This window comes from Oncorhynchus mykiss, chromosome 24 (assembly GCF_013265735.2).
Source record: "Oncorhynchus mykiss isolate Arlee chromosome 24, USDA_OmykA_1.1, whole genome shotgun sequence".
Taxonomy (NCBI): Eukaryota; Metazoa; Chordata; class Actinopteri; order Salmoniformes; family Salmonidae; genus Oncorhynchus; species Oncorhynchus mykiss.
The window spans coordinates 652360-666686 of record NC_048588.1 but is presented as its reverse complement, the minus strand read 5'-3'; the positions used below and the strand labels follow the sequence as shown (position 1 = coordinate 666686).

Sequence of the window (14327 nt, the reverse complement as noted above, 5' to 3'; positions counted from 1 at the left end):
ATGTGTCCTCTCTCTGTGTTTGTGTAAGTGTGTGCGTGTGACTGGGTGTGTGTGCGTGTGTGTGTGTGTGTTTGTGTGGAGGGTAATGTATTATCCAGGAGCGAGCCATGATGTGAACAGAGCTGTGTGTTACTCCCTCTCAGCTGAGAGGGATAGGGGCGGAAACAGAGGCAGGGGGCTGCCGGGGATGTACAGGGAGAGAAGGGTGGTGGGGGGTGGCTGCGGGTCAGTCCAGGGCAATATAGTTTCTGTGGGAAAAATGTGTCTCTTTGCTCATGTTTCATCTAATAGGCTGCTGATAAGATGATGTGAGTGTTTGTCGAAGTCAACGGGTGAATGAATGAGCAAATGAACAAATGTAGGATATTGGACTGGCCAATATTCTTTTGTTTCTGTCTGTGAGTGACCGCAATACCATTTGGATCCATTATTAGGAGCAGTAGGGTGGAGTTTTCCCTGTATGCTGTTCTTGGGTCAGTTTAGCATTTTCCCTACTAATGGTTAAGGTTAGGATTGGGGAGGGGAAGCTGATCCAAGATCTGTACCGAGGAAAAGCTTCACCCCAAAATGTATTAAGGCAGTAATGAGTTGTGACCGCTTGGTTCGTGATTGTGAACTAAATCAGTGGTGAGTCTGAGATTGACGGGTGAGGTTATACTCAGGGTGGCAAGGTGATGTTGAGGAATAGGGGTGTACAGATATTTAATAGTTACAGCCAAAATTGTTGTCACCATTCAACATGGGTATCTGTATTTCAATGTCCCTGTCCTTCCGTCTGTCCGACCATCCCTCTGCCTGGTCATTGTAGGGCTAATCCCCATCTCTGGGACAGGCTTCCATATTCCCAGAAATCCTTTGTTTCCCGATTGCTGAATGCATGGTGACATTGAAGAAATTGAAAAATGTCAGGCTTATTTTGGCAGGGGTGTGAGCCATAAAGTTTGCCTGACGACTCAAATTGAGGGGTGTTGTAGAAAACAAAGTCATCAGCGATTGGACCTAAGTATCAAAATTAATGACAAATTTTCTAAATGTCGCTGTACCCATGTGTGTTTTGGCTCTTGCTCAACCTGATTGTTTTCTGGGCAGAATCAGATGGTGTAGAACGTATTTTCATTCTAGACATCGTAGGGGAGATGTCGTCCGTGGGTGTGATGTAGCATTTGGCCGGAGCAAGGAGTTTGGGTAACCAGGCAACCATAAAGTCCCCTCTCTCTTTTCTCTCCGCTTTCTTCTCTCTCTCTCTGCCTCTCTCTCTCTGCCTCTCTCTCTCTCTGCCTCTCTCTGCCTTGGGAGTGTTTTGTGTTTTGTAGTTGAGAGGCCATGTAAAGGGCTCTGTCCTTACTTTCTTTCAATTTTTATTTTCTATGGTGGAGAGTTAACACACTGTGAGTTTTTAATTAGTTTTTTTTTCAAAGTTAGGGAGGAAGAAGACAGAGTTTTAGTTTCCTGGGGTTTGAACGGTGTGGTGTGCAATGATGGCTTCGCAGCCTTGGGCAAAGTAGATGCTGTCATTACGGCATGGATTCAGGTGTGTTCCTGAGAATGGAGTTAAGGTGGAGGAGGTTCTGCTCATGGTCGGCGAACAGCTAGGAGATGAATTTATGGATTCCGCTTCCAGAATTAACAAAGCTGTGATTGTCTTCATGAAAAGAGTGAATTTGGTGGGTAGGTTGATTGCTAGTGGAATATTTGTAAGGGATGTGTTGGTGGCGTAGCTGAGTCTGGGTCTAGACATGCTATGGATGGTGGTGTAGCTGAGACTGGATCTAGTCATGTCATGGATGGTGGTGTAGATGAGGCAGGGCCTAGTCAGGTTATGCTAGTGGATGAGGAGAGTATAGTGGGGAAGGGCAAGCGGCTAGGGGCGGTGGAGGAGGGTGTCAAGTGGAAGAGGGGAGAAGAAAGGAGGTGGGAGGCTGGTGTGGTCAAAGGTACTAAGGAACCTTTGCCTGTTGTTAGGGGGAGGCCCTGACTAGAGAGAAAGGGCAGGTGGTCCATGGGAGATGGAGATGAGGAGGAGGAAGGTGAATCTGAGGAAGAGGACAATGTTTCGGCTTTTTTTTCCAAGGCTCCTCATCAATGGGTCCAGAGCTGACAGCCAGTCAGGCAGAGGGGTCAAAGTACATGAGACTAAAGGGTAAAAGGTTCATCTTGAAGCTTTATTTTGCGTACCAGGAAAGTTTTGTAAGATCAGTATAACACGCTTTGAAAAAACGAGGGGCATGGTGTCCTCTCACCAAGGAAACATTTTGGGTTGAGAAAGTGGGTCACAACTGTGCATAATGGTCTACCTTCAGATGCTATTTAGATTAATATTTTTTTTTTCTGGCACTGGTGCTTTTTGAATTTTGCTATTGGTCTATTTCTTTGCTGACTTTTCTACCACTTCTTATGGAGACTCTTCGGGTAGGCTCTCTTAAGATACAGTACCAGTCAAAAGTTTGGACACAGCTATTCATTCAAAGGTCTTTCTTTATTTTTTCTATTTTCTACATTTTAGAATAATAGGGAAGACGTCAACACTATGAAATAAAACATATGGAATCATGTAGTAACCAAAAAAGTATATTTGAGAATCTTCAAAGTAGCCACCCTTTGCCTTGATGACATCTTTGCAAACTCTTGGCATTCTGCTTTGCTGGTGACACTGTCTGTGATTTATTTAGAATTCAAGACACACTTAACCAGCATGGCTACCACAGAATTCTGCAGCGATACTCCATTCCTTCTGGCTTGCACTTAGTGGGACTATCATTTGTTTTTCTACTTTGAAGAATATACAATATATTTAGATGTTTAACACTTTGTTTTCGTTACTACATGATTCCATGTGTGTTGGAATCATGTACAATGTAGAAAATAGTTTAAAAAAATAAGAAAAACCCTTGAATGAGTAGGTGTGACCAAACTTTTGACTGGTACTGTATATATTTACAAAGAAATATACATGGGGGATTGAAAATTATGCAGACAATCTATCTGCAATATTAAAGCTGATCTACCCCCAGAGGTCCAGACATTAATTAGGCTGTTCTCTGACTCTCCATGTACCCTGGTCTGTCTGTCACTGACCCTTGTGTCAAGAGAAAATATGCAGCTACAGTTGAAGTCAGACGTTTACACATTTAAAATCAGTTTTTCACAATTCCTGACATTAATTATATTAAAGATTCACTGTTTTAGGTCAGTTAGGATCACCACTTTATTTTAAGAATGTGAAATGTCAGAATAATAGTAGAGAGAATTATTTATTTCAGCTTTTATTTCTTTCATCACATTCCCAGTGGGTCAGAAGTTTACAAACAGTCAATTAGTATTTGGTAGCATTGCCTTTAAATTGTTTAACTTGGGTCAAACGTTTCATGTAGCCTTCCACAAGCTTCCCACAATATGTTGGGTGAATTATGGCCCATTCCTCCTGACAGAGCTGGTGTAACTGAGTCAGGTTTTAAGGCATCCTTGCTCGCACACACTTTTTCAGTTCAGCCCACAAATGCTCTATAGGATTTAGGTCAGTGCTTTGTGATGGCCACTCCAATACCTTGACTTTGTTGTCCTTAAGCTAACTTGCCACAACTTTGGAAGTAGGCTTGGGGTCATTGTCCATTTGGAAGACCCATTTGAGACCAAGCTTTAACTTCCTGACTGATGTCTTGAGATGCTGCTTCAATATATCCACAGAATTTTCCGCCCTCATGATGCCATCTAATTTGTGAAGTGCACCAGTCCCTCCTGCAGCAAAGCACCCCCACAACATGATGCTGCCACAGTTGGGATAGTGTTCTTCGGCTTGCAAGCATCCCCCCTTTTTCCTCCAAACATAACAATGGTGGGCCAAAGACTTCTATTTTTGTTTCATCAGACCAGAGGACATTTCTCCAAAAAGTACGATCTTTGTCCCCGTGTGCAGTTGCAAACCGTAGTCTGGCTTTTTTATGGCGGTTTTGGAGCAGTGGCTTCGTCCTTGCTGAGCGGCCTTTCAGGTTATGTTGATATGGGACTCGATTTGCTGTGGATATAGATACTTTTGTACTTGTTTCCTCAAGCATCTTCACAAGGTCTCCTTTACTGTTGTTCTGGGATTGAGTTGCACTTTTCGCACCAAAGAACGCGTCTCCTTCCTGAGCGGTATGATGGCTGCGTTTTTCCATGGTGTTTATAATTGCATACTACTGTTTGTACAGATGAACGTGGTACCTTCAGGCGTTTGGAAATTGTTCCCAAGGATGAACCAGACGTGGAGGCTAACCATTTTTTTGCTGAGGTCTTGGCTGATTTCTCTTGATTTTCCGATGATGTTAAGCAAAGAGGCACTGAGTTTGAAGGTAGGCCTTGAAATACATCCACAGGTGCACCTTAGGTTGGAGTCATTAAAACTCATATTTCAACCACTTTAATAAAGTAGATGTCCTAAATGTCCTAAACGACTTGCCAAAATGATAGTTTGTTAACAAGAAATTTGTGGAGTGGTTGAAATATGAGTTTTAATGACTCCAACCTAAGTGTATTGTGCCGTTATACAGCTTGGAAAATTCCAGAAAATGTCATGGCTTTAGAAGCTTCTGATAGTCTAATTGACATCATTTGAGTAAATTGGAGGTGCACCTGTGGATGTATTTCAAGGCCTACCTTCAAACTCAGTGCCTCTTTGCTTGTATGTAAACTTCTGACACACTGGAATTGTGATACAGTGAATTATAAGTGAAATAGTCTGTCTGTAAACAGTTGTTGGAAAAATGACTTGTGTTATGCACAAAGTAGATGTCCTAAACGACTTGCCAAAACTATAGTTTGTTAACGAGAAATTTGTGGAGTGGTTGAAATATGAGTTTTAATGACTCCAACCTAAGTGTATGTGACCTTCCGACTTCAAACTTTATATTGAACAAAAATAGAAAAGCAACATGTAAAGTGTGTTTCATGAGCTGAAATATAAAGATCCCAGACATTTTCCATGCGCAGAAAAAGCTTATTTCTCTCAAATGTTGTGCAGAAATTTGTTTACATCCCTGTTAGTGAGCATTTATCCTTTGCCAAGATAATCCATCCACCTGACTGGTGTGGCATATCAAGAAGCTGATTAAACAGCATGATAATTACATAGCACCTTGTGCTAGGGACAATAAAAGGCCACTATAAAATATGCATTTTTACCACACAACCCAATGCCACAGATGTCTCATGTTTTGAGGGAGCGTGCAATTGACATGCTGACTGCAGGAATGTCCACCAAAGCTGTTGCCAAATAATTTAATGTTAATTTCTCTACCATAAGTCACTTCCAACGTAATTTGTCAGTAAGTCCAACCGGCCTCACATCCGCAGACCATGTGTAACTATGCCTGCCCAGGACCTCCAAATCCGGATATTTCACCTGCGGGATCGTCTGAGACCAGCCACCCAGACAGCTAATAAAACTGAGGAGTATTTCTGTCTGTAATAAAGCCCTTGTGTGGGGAAAAACTAATTCTGATTGGCTGGGCCTGGCTCCCCAGTAGGGGGCTTCTCTATCTCCTCCCTCTCTCGGCAGGTAACCTAGCGGTTAGAGTGTCGGGCCAGTAACCAAAAGGTTGCTGGTTTGAACACCCAAGCCGACAAGGTAAAGAATCTGTTGATGTACCCTTAAGCAAAGCACTTAACCCTAACTTTCTCCAGGGAAACCTTACTACTATGGCTGAACCTGTAAAACAACACATTTCACAGCACCTATCTGGCTTAGGTGACAATAATATATATATTTTTTATCTGCCTCCTTCCCCAGTTCATATGATATTTTCACTTTCTGTACTCTTTAGCCCTCTCTTTCTCTTCCACATCTCCCCCCCTCATTCTCTCTGTCCCTCAATCTCCCCCCTCCCCCCATATCTCCCCCTCTCTCTTTCTCTCTCCCCACCCTCTCTCCCCCCTCTCTTTCTCCCTCTCTCGCTCTCTGCAGTAGATGTGATCCAGATGGCGATAGCTGCAGTCTGATCCTGGACCCTGTCCTGTGCTGTCTCAGCACTAGGAAACATACACACTCTGGCTCCCATTACACAGCAGACTATTACTGCCTCCCAAACAGCAACCTATTTCCTACATAGTACTGTGCACTACTTTCAACCAGAGCCCTATGGGTCCTGGTCAAAAGTAGTCCACAATAAAGGGATAGGGTGCCATTTTGGATGTAAACAGAGATTGTAATTGAGATAGACATTCACCAGCTTCTACTGGTGGTCAAACTCTGAGATATTATATGGCCTTGGACCTTCCTTGTCAGCTCTCCTTTTCATCAATTTCCTTCTGTCATGTGTTTTCTCGCATCCTCTCTCTTTCTCTCTATTTTCTCTCTCCCTCCCTCATTATATTTTTTTCTCTCTCTCGCTCTCTCGGTCTTTCTCTTACATTTTCTCTCTCCATCTCTCGTTCACGCCCCTGTTTGATTAGCAGTTGCTGCTAATTCTAAGGCCTGCGCTCGTTCTATTTTGATCCTGCACAGCTGCAGTTTTACTGAGAATCAGCACAGGGGTGGATGGAAAGAATGGGAGAAAATAGGGAGAATGGGGTTGTTTGGTGGGATGTGGAAGTGAGTGAGGCTGGAGAAGAAAGAGGGGAAGATGGGGAGATGGAGGGATGGAAGCAGCCCAGACAGCTGGAGCGGAATAGGGGGGGGGGGGGGGGGGGGGGGGGGGGGGGTGTTGGATGTTTGATGGGCTGCAGGTGTTTTAGCAGCTCGTTAAAGGACTTAATGGGGTATGTAGAGCCTGTTGATACACACTGACTGAGATTTTCTAAATATTGAGCAATTATGGAACTTGAAATACACTGAACAAAAATATAAATGCAACTTGTAAAGTGTTGGTCTCATGTTTCATGAGCTGAAATAAAAGATCCCAGAAATGTTCCATATGCACATAAAGCTTATTTCTCTCAACTTTTGTGCACAAATTTGTTTACATCCCTGTTAGTGAACATTTATCTTTTGCCAAGATAATCCATCCACCTAACAGGTGTGGTATACCAATAAGCTGATTAAACAGCATGATCATTACACAGGTGCACCTTGTGCAGGGGGCAATAAAAGGCCACTCTAAAATGTGCAGTTTTATCACACAACCCAATACCACAGATGTCTCCTGTTTTGAGGGAGCGTGCAATTGTCCACCAGAGCTATTGCTCTGGTGCTCTGTTGCTCTGTTGCTCTGAGATTTTTATGTTAATTTCGCTACCATAAGCCGCCTACAACATAATTTCTGAGAATTTGAAATTATGACCACGTGTAACCACGGCAGCCCAGGACCTCCAAATCAGGCTTTTTCACCGGCGGGATCGTCTGAGACCAGCCACTCGGACAGCTGATGAAACTGTGGGTTTGCACAACCTAATCATTTCGGCACAAACTGTCAGAAACCGTCTCAGCGAAGCCTTTGGTCACTGGCTTGCTGGAGAAGTGTGCTCGTTATGGATGAATCCTGGTTTCAACTGTACCTGGCAGCTGGCAGACAGCATGAATGGCCTCATGTGGGCGAGCAGTTTGCTGATGTTAACGTTGTGAACAGAGTTCCCCATGATGGAGGTGGGGTTATGGTATGGGCAGGCATAAGTTACGGACAACGAACACAATTGCATTTTATCGATGGTAATTTGAATGCACAGAGATGCTGAGATCCTGAGGCCCATTGTCCAATCACTTCATGTTTCAGCATGATAATACAAGGATCTGTACACAATTCCTGGAAGATGAAAATGGGACAGTTCTTCCATGGCCTACATACTCACCAGACATGTCAACCATTGAGCATGTTTGGGATGCTCTGGATTAACGTGTACGCAGAGTGTTCCAGTTCCCGCAAATATCCAGCAACTTCGCACAGCCTTTGAAGAAGAGTGGGACAACATTCCACAGGCCACAATCAACAGCCTGGTCAACTCAATGCGAAGGAGGTGTGTTGCGCTGCTTGAGGCAAATGGCTGGGCACACCAGATACTTACTGGTTTTCTGAGCCCTCTTCCACTTTAAATCTGTGACCAACAAATGCATATCTGTATTCCCAGTCAGGTCAAAGCCATAGATTAGGGCCTAATGAATTCATTTCAAGTGACAGATTTCTGTATTTTTTTTATTTAACCTTTTATTTAACTAGGTAAATCAGTTAAGAACAAATTGTTATTTACAATGACACCCTATCAAAAGGCAAAAGGCCTCCTGCAGGGAGAGGGACTGGGATTAAAATAAAAATGTAAGACAAAACGCACATCACAACAAGAGAGACACTACATGACAGCAACACATGACAACACAACATGGTAGCAACACAACATGGCAGCAGCACAAAACATGGTATGAACATTATTGGGCACAGACAACAGAAAAGGAAAAGAAGATGGAGACAACAATACATCGGGCAAAGCAGCCACAGGTGTCAGTAAGAGTGTCCATGATTGAGTCTTTTAATGAAGAGATAAAACTGTCCAGTTTGAGTGTTTTGTTGCAGCTCGTTCCAGTCGCTAGCTGCACCGAACTGTAAAGAGGAGTGACCCAGGGATGTGTGTGCTTTGGGGACCTTTAATAGAATGTGACTGGCAGAACGGGTGTTGTATGTGGAGGATGAGGGCGGCAGTAGGTCAACCAGTGGGTTTTGTGCCAGGTATACAGAGATGACCAGTTTACAGAGGACTATAGAGTGCAGTAATGTGTCCTATAAGGAGCATTGGAGGCAAACCATTTACTGGAAGTTTAGAGGTGTCAATCATTCATCTCACATTGTGTGTGTGTGTGTGTGTGAGACACTGTTTCCCTGATCTGCCAGAGAAAAGTGGTTTGTGGTCTAAGTGTTGCTAAGAGGAGGGGGTTAGCTAGAGAGAAGATAGAGGGGTACATAACATATGGAGTGTGAGACACCTTTAACATCAATTATAAAAACATTTGTAAACTGATTTTCTTTTTCTTCACATATGCTGTAGCTTGATCCTAGTTTACATAATCTGAGGTGTTTGTGTTGTGCCAGCCATCGGTTGAGACACAGCATACTCTTGAACACAGGGTAGGCGTCAATTTAATCATAGAAATAGAATCCATAGAATGGACTTGCAATTAGCTGTTACACCATTGACATTGAAATGTAATTTACATTTTTAGCATCCAACCGTCTTCTACCCCCAAGCCATAAGACAGCTGAACAATTAATCAAATGGCCACCCGGACTACTTACATTGACACCCCCCCCCCCCCCCCCCCCTTTGTTTTTACACTGCTGCAACTCGCTGTTTATCTATGCATACCCCTACCTACATGTACAGATTACCTTGACAAACCTGTCCCCCCCCCCCCCCCCCCCCCCCCCACACACACACACATTGACTCGGTATTGTTATATTATTGTGTTACTTTTTGTATTTTATTTTGTACTTTAGTTTATTTAGTAAAGTTTTTATTAGCTCTATTCCTTGACCTGATCTGATTTGATTGTAAAGTAAGCATTTCACGGTAAGGTCTGTGCATGTGACAAACTTTTTGATTTGATTTGAAAGTTTGTAATGATTTGAAAGTTTGTAATTGTAATGTTTAGTAGCTACATTTATCAGCCAAAACATGAAACGCACCCTTTATTCAGGAACATGCCGTGTCTCAACCGATGGCGGGCACAACACGAACACCTCAGATTATGTCAAATAGGATCTAAGCTACAACATAAGTGAAAATTGATTAAAAAATATATGTTTTACACGTTTTTACACGTTTTTAGATCATTGGTGGTTAAAGCAAAAAATATATACTAATGTTTCGTAAAAAAATCTAGAAATTATAAAATAGCTTTACAACCCTGATTTGTAAGCTTTCAAGTGATGTCAAACGTAACCTTTTATCTTTTTAGTGATTGTAACGTACAGTACCAGTCAAGTTTGGACACACCTACGGATTCCATTTTTAATTTTTTTTTTTTTACTATTTTCTACATCCTTTTAAGGATTATCCCCCTTTTTTCAATATTTGCCTAAAATGACATACCCAAATCTAACTGCCTGTAGCTCAGGCCCTGAAGCAAGGATATGCATATTCTTAGCACCATTTGAAAGGAAACACTTAAGTTTATGGAAATGTGAAATTAATGTCGTAGAATATAACACAATAGATCTGGTAAAAGATAATACAAAGAGAAAAACAATCGTTATTTTGAAAAAAAAAAATGGTACCACCGTTGAAATGCAAGAGAAAGGCCATAATGTATTATTCCAGCCCAGGTGCAATTTAGATTTTGGCCACTAGACAGCATCAGTGTATGTGCAAATTTTTATACTGATCCAATGAACTATTGCATTTCTGTTCAAAATTTTGTATCAAGACTGCCCAAATTTGCCTAATTTGTTTATGAATAACTTTGCATGTTCAAAATTGTGCACTCTCTTCAAACAATAGCATGGTATTATTTCACTGTAATAGCTACTGTAAATTGGACAGTGCAGTTAGATTAACAAGAACTTAAGCTTTCTGCCAATATCAGATATGTCTATGTCCTGGGAAATGTTATTGTTACTTACAACCTCATGTTAATCGCATTAGCCTACGTTAGCTCAACTGTCCTGTGGAAGGGACACCGATCCCGAAGAAGACATCAAAACTATTAAATAACACATGGAATCATGTAGAAACCTAACAAGTGTTAAACAAATAAAAATATATTTTATATTTTTGATTCTTCAAAGTATCCACTCTTTACCTTGATGACAGCTTTGCAAACTCTTGGCATTCTCTCAACCAGCTTTTTATTTTTTTATTTTACCTTTATTTAACTAGGCAAGTTACGACAGATTTGTACCTTGTCAGCTCGGGGGTTTGAACTTGTAACCTTGGGGTTACTAGTCCAATGCCCTAACCACTAGGCTGCCGCTAGGCTAGACCGGCCCCACTGGGCTACCACTAGGCAAGACCTGCCCTACCGCCCCGATTTTCATGGGGTAATCATATGGAATGCATTTCAATTAATAGGTGTGATTTGTTAAAAGTTAAATTTGTGGAATTTATTTCCTTCTTAATGCGTTTGAGCCAATCAGTTGTGTTGTGACAAGGTAGGAGTGGTATACAGAAGATAGCCCTATTTGGTAAAAGACCAAGTCCATATTATGACAAGAACATCTTAAATAAGCAAAGAGAAACAACAGTCCATTACTTTAAGATATGAAGGTCAGTCAGTCTGGAAAATGTGAAGAACTTTTAAAGTTTCTTCAAGTGCAGTCCCAAAAACTATCAAGCGCTATGATGAAACTGGCTCTCATGAGGACCGCCACAGGAAAGGAAGACCCAGAGTTACCTGCTGCAGAGGACAAGTTAATTAGAGTTACCAGCCTCAGAAATTGCAGCCCAAATAAATGCTTCACAGAATTCAAGTAACAGACAGACCTCAACATCAACTGTTCAGAGGAGACTGCATTAATCAGGCCTTCATGGTCAAATTGCTGCAAAGAAACCACTACTAAAGGACACCAATAAGAAGAAGAGGGTGAAGAGATACGAGCAATAGACATTAGACTGGTGGAAATCTGTCCTTTAGTCTGAGTCCAATTTGAGCTTTTTGGTTCCAACCGCCGTGTCTTTGTGAGACGCAGAGTAGGTGAACGGATGGTCTCCGCATGTGTGGTTCCCACCGTAAAGCATTGAGGATGAGGTGTGATGGTGTGGGGGTGCTTTCCAGGTAAATCTGTCTGATTTATTTAGAATTCAAAGCACACATAACCAGCATGGTTAACAGCATTCTGCAGTGATACACCATCCCATCTGGTTTGCACTTAGTAGGACTATCATTTGTTTTTCAACAGGACAATGACCCAACACACATCCAGGATGTGTAAGGGCTATTTGACCAACAAGGAGAGTGATGGAGTGCTGCGTCAGATGACCTGGCCTCCACAATCACCTGACCTCAACCCAATTGAGATGGTTTGGGATGAGTCGGACCACAGAGTGAAGGAAAAGCAGCCAACAAGTGCTCAGCATATGTTGGAACTCCTTCAAGACTGTTGGAAAAGCATTCAAGGTGAAGCTGGTTGAGAGAATGCCAAGAGTTTGCAAAGCTGTCATCAAAAGGTGGCTACTTTGAAGAATCCAAAATATATTTTAATTTGTTTAACACTTTATTGGTTACTACATGATTCCATATGTGTTATTACATAGTTTTGATGTCTTCACTATTATTCTACACTGTAGAAAATGGTAAAATAAAATTTAAAAAATCTCCTTGAATGAGTAGGTGTGTCCAAACTTTTGACAGGTTCTCTATATGCTTGGAGTCAGGAACCAGGTGTAGAAGGTGAGTTTAGCGATAAGAAAGGCAGATAAACAATAACAGGAGAAGCGTACTGACCAAAACCAAAACTGCCTGATGACTGAGGCTACTGAGTGCTACATAAAGGGAGATGAATCATGGTGATGATGATGCCCAGGTGTGTGTAACGATGGGGAGCAGGTGTGCGTAATGATGATGCCAGGACCAGTTGCTAGTAGAGTCGAGCGCCGGAGCGGGAGTAGGCGTGACAGTGATGAAGACATTGCAGTCTCATTGTAGGTGAGGTATGCAAAATGGGTCAATTTTGAGCACCTTTATCTCCTGAATGTTTTGGCATCAAAATGTGAAAAACTGAAATCTAATGGCAATAGCCCTATACTAACATATGCCTGGAGAGTTGTCGAGGTGTGTGTCCCAAATGGCACCCTATTATTCCCTATATAGTGCACTACTTTTGTCTAGAGTCCTATTGGCCCTCGTCAAAAGTAATGCACTATATATTGAATAGGGTGCCATTTTGGATGTAACCCTCGTCTCCTCTCTCCCATTCAGTGTCGGTCAATGACTCTTCCTGTAACCCCTATCAGCATCATTCTTCTCATGTGTTGGTTTGTGTCAAAGTCATGCTGCATTACAGTTTTAAACTCTTGGTGGTGTATTTTTGGTGCTTTTCCCCGGTGTTGTATTGACCACCAATGGATGAGAATAAAATCGATTGCATTTTCTCCCCTTTTTAAATGATCAATAACATAAAAAGATCTTACAGTAGCTTATGTAATCAGGTTAACAGCACTCAGACTCCGGTTGCTTCCCAAATGGCACCCTATTCTCTATATAGTGCACTACTTTTGACCGAGCCCTGGTCAAAATTACCGTAGTATACCATGTAGGGCGTGGGACAAAGGCTCAGAGGCTGTGACGCAACAGGGTCAGTTCCTCAAACTGGTTGGCAGCTGACAGCTCTCAGTTCTGCAATGAAATTTCATCAAGGGTAGTGTGTGTTGGGGGGGGGGGGGGGGAGAATCTCAAATATAAATATATTTTGATTTGTTTAACACTTTTTTGGTTACTACATGATTCCATATGTGTTATTTCATAGTTTTGATGTCTTCACTATTATTCTACAATGTAGAACATGGTAAAAAGAAAGAAAAATTCTTGAATGAGTAGGTGTGTCCAAACTTTACAGGGACTGTATGTATGTACAGTGCTTCAGAAAGTACTCGCACCCCTTGACTTTTTCCACATTTTGTTGTGTTACAGCTGAATTTAAAATTGATAACATTGAGATCTATTGTCAGTGGCCTACACACAAATAGCCTATAATGTCAAAGTGCAATTATGTTTTTCTTTTACAAATTAATAAAAAATGAAAAGCTGAAATGTCTTGAATCAGTAAGTATTCAAGTATTTAGGCAAGCCTAAGTAAGTTCAGGAGTACACATTTGCTTAACAAGTCACATAAGTTGCATAGACTCACTCTGTGTGCAATAATAGTGTTAAACATTTTTGAATGACTACCTCATCTCTGTACCCCACACATAAAATGATCTGTAAGGTCCGTGAATTTCAAACACATTCAACCACACAGACCAGTGAGGTTTTCCAATGCCTAGCAAAGAAGGACAGCTATTGGTAGATAGGTAAGAAATAAAAAAGCAAACATTCAATATCCCTTTCAGCATGGTGATGTTATTAATTACACTTTGGATGGTGTATCAATACACCCAGTCACAGTAAAGAAACAGGTGTCCTTCCTAACTCAGTTGCCGAAGAGGAAAGAAGCCGCTCAGGGATTTCACCATGAGGCCAATGGTGACTTTAAAACAATTAGAGTTTAATGGCTGTGATAGGATAAAACTGAGGACGGATCAACAACATTGTACTTACTCCACAATACTAACCTAAATGACAGAGTGAAAAGAAGGAAACCTGTATAGAATAAAAATATTTCAAAGCATGCTTCCTCTTTGCAACAAGGCACTAAAGTAATACTGCAAAAAATGTGGCAACGTAATTCACTTTTTGACCTGAATACAAAGTGTTAAGTTTGAGGCAAATCCAATA

General features: G+C 41.6%; 1 protein-coding gene across 10 annotated transcripts in view; it reads left to right on the top strand.

The window, feature by feature from the left end:
* dock10 (dedicator of cytokinesis 10) overlaps positions 1 to 14327 on the top strand; it is a 177770-nt gene that overhangs the window by 48097 nt on the left and 115346 nt on the right. The window lies entirely within an intron of this gene.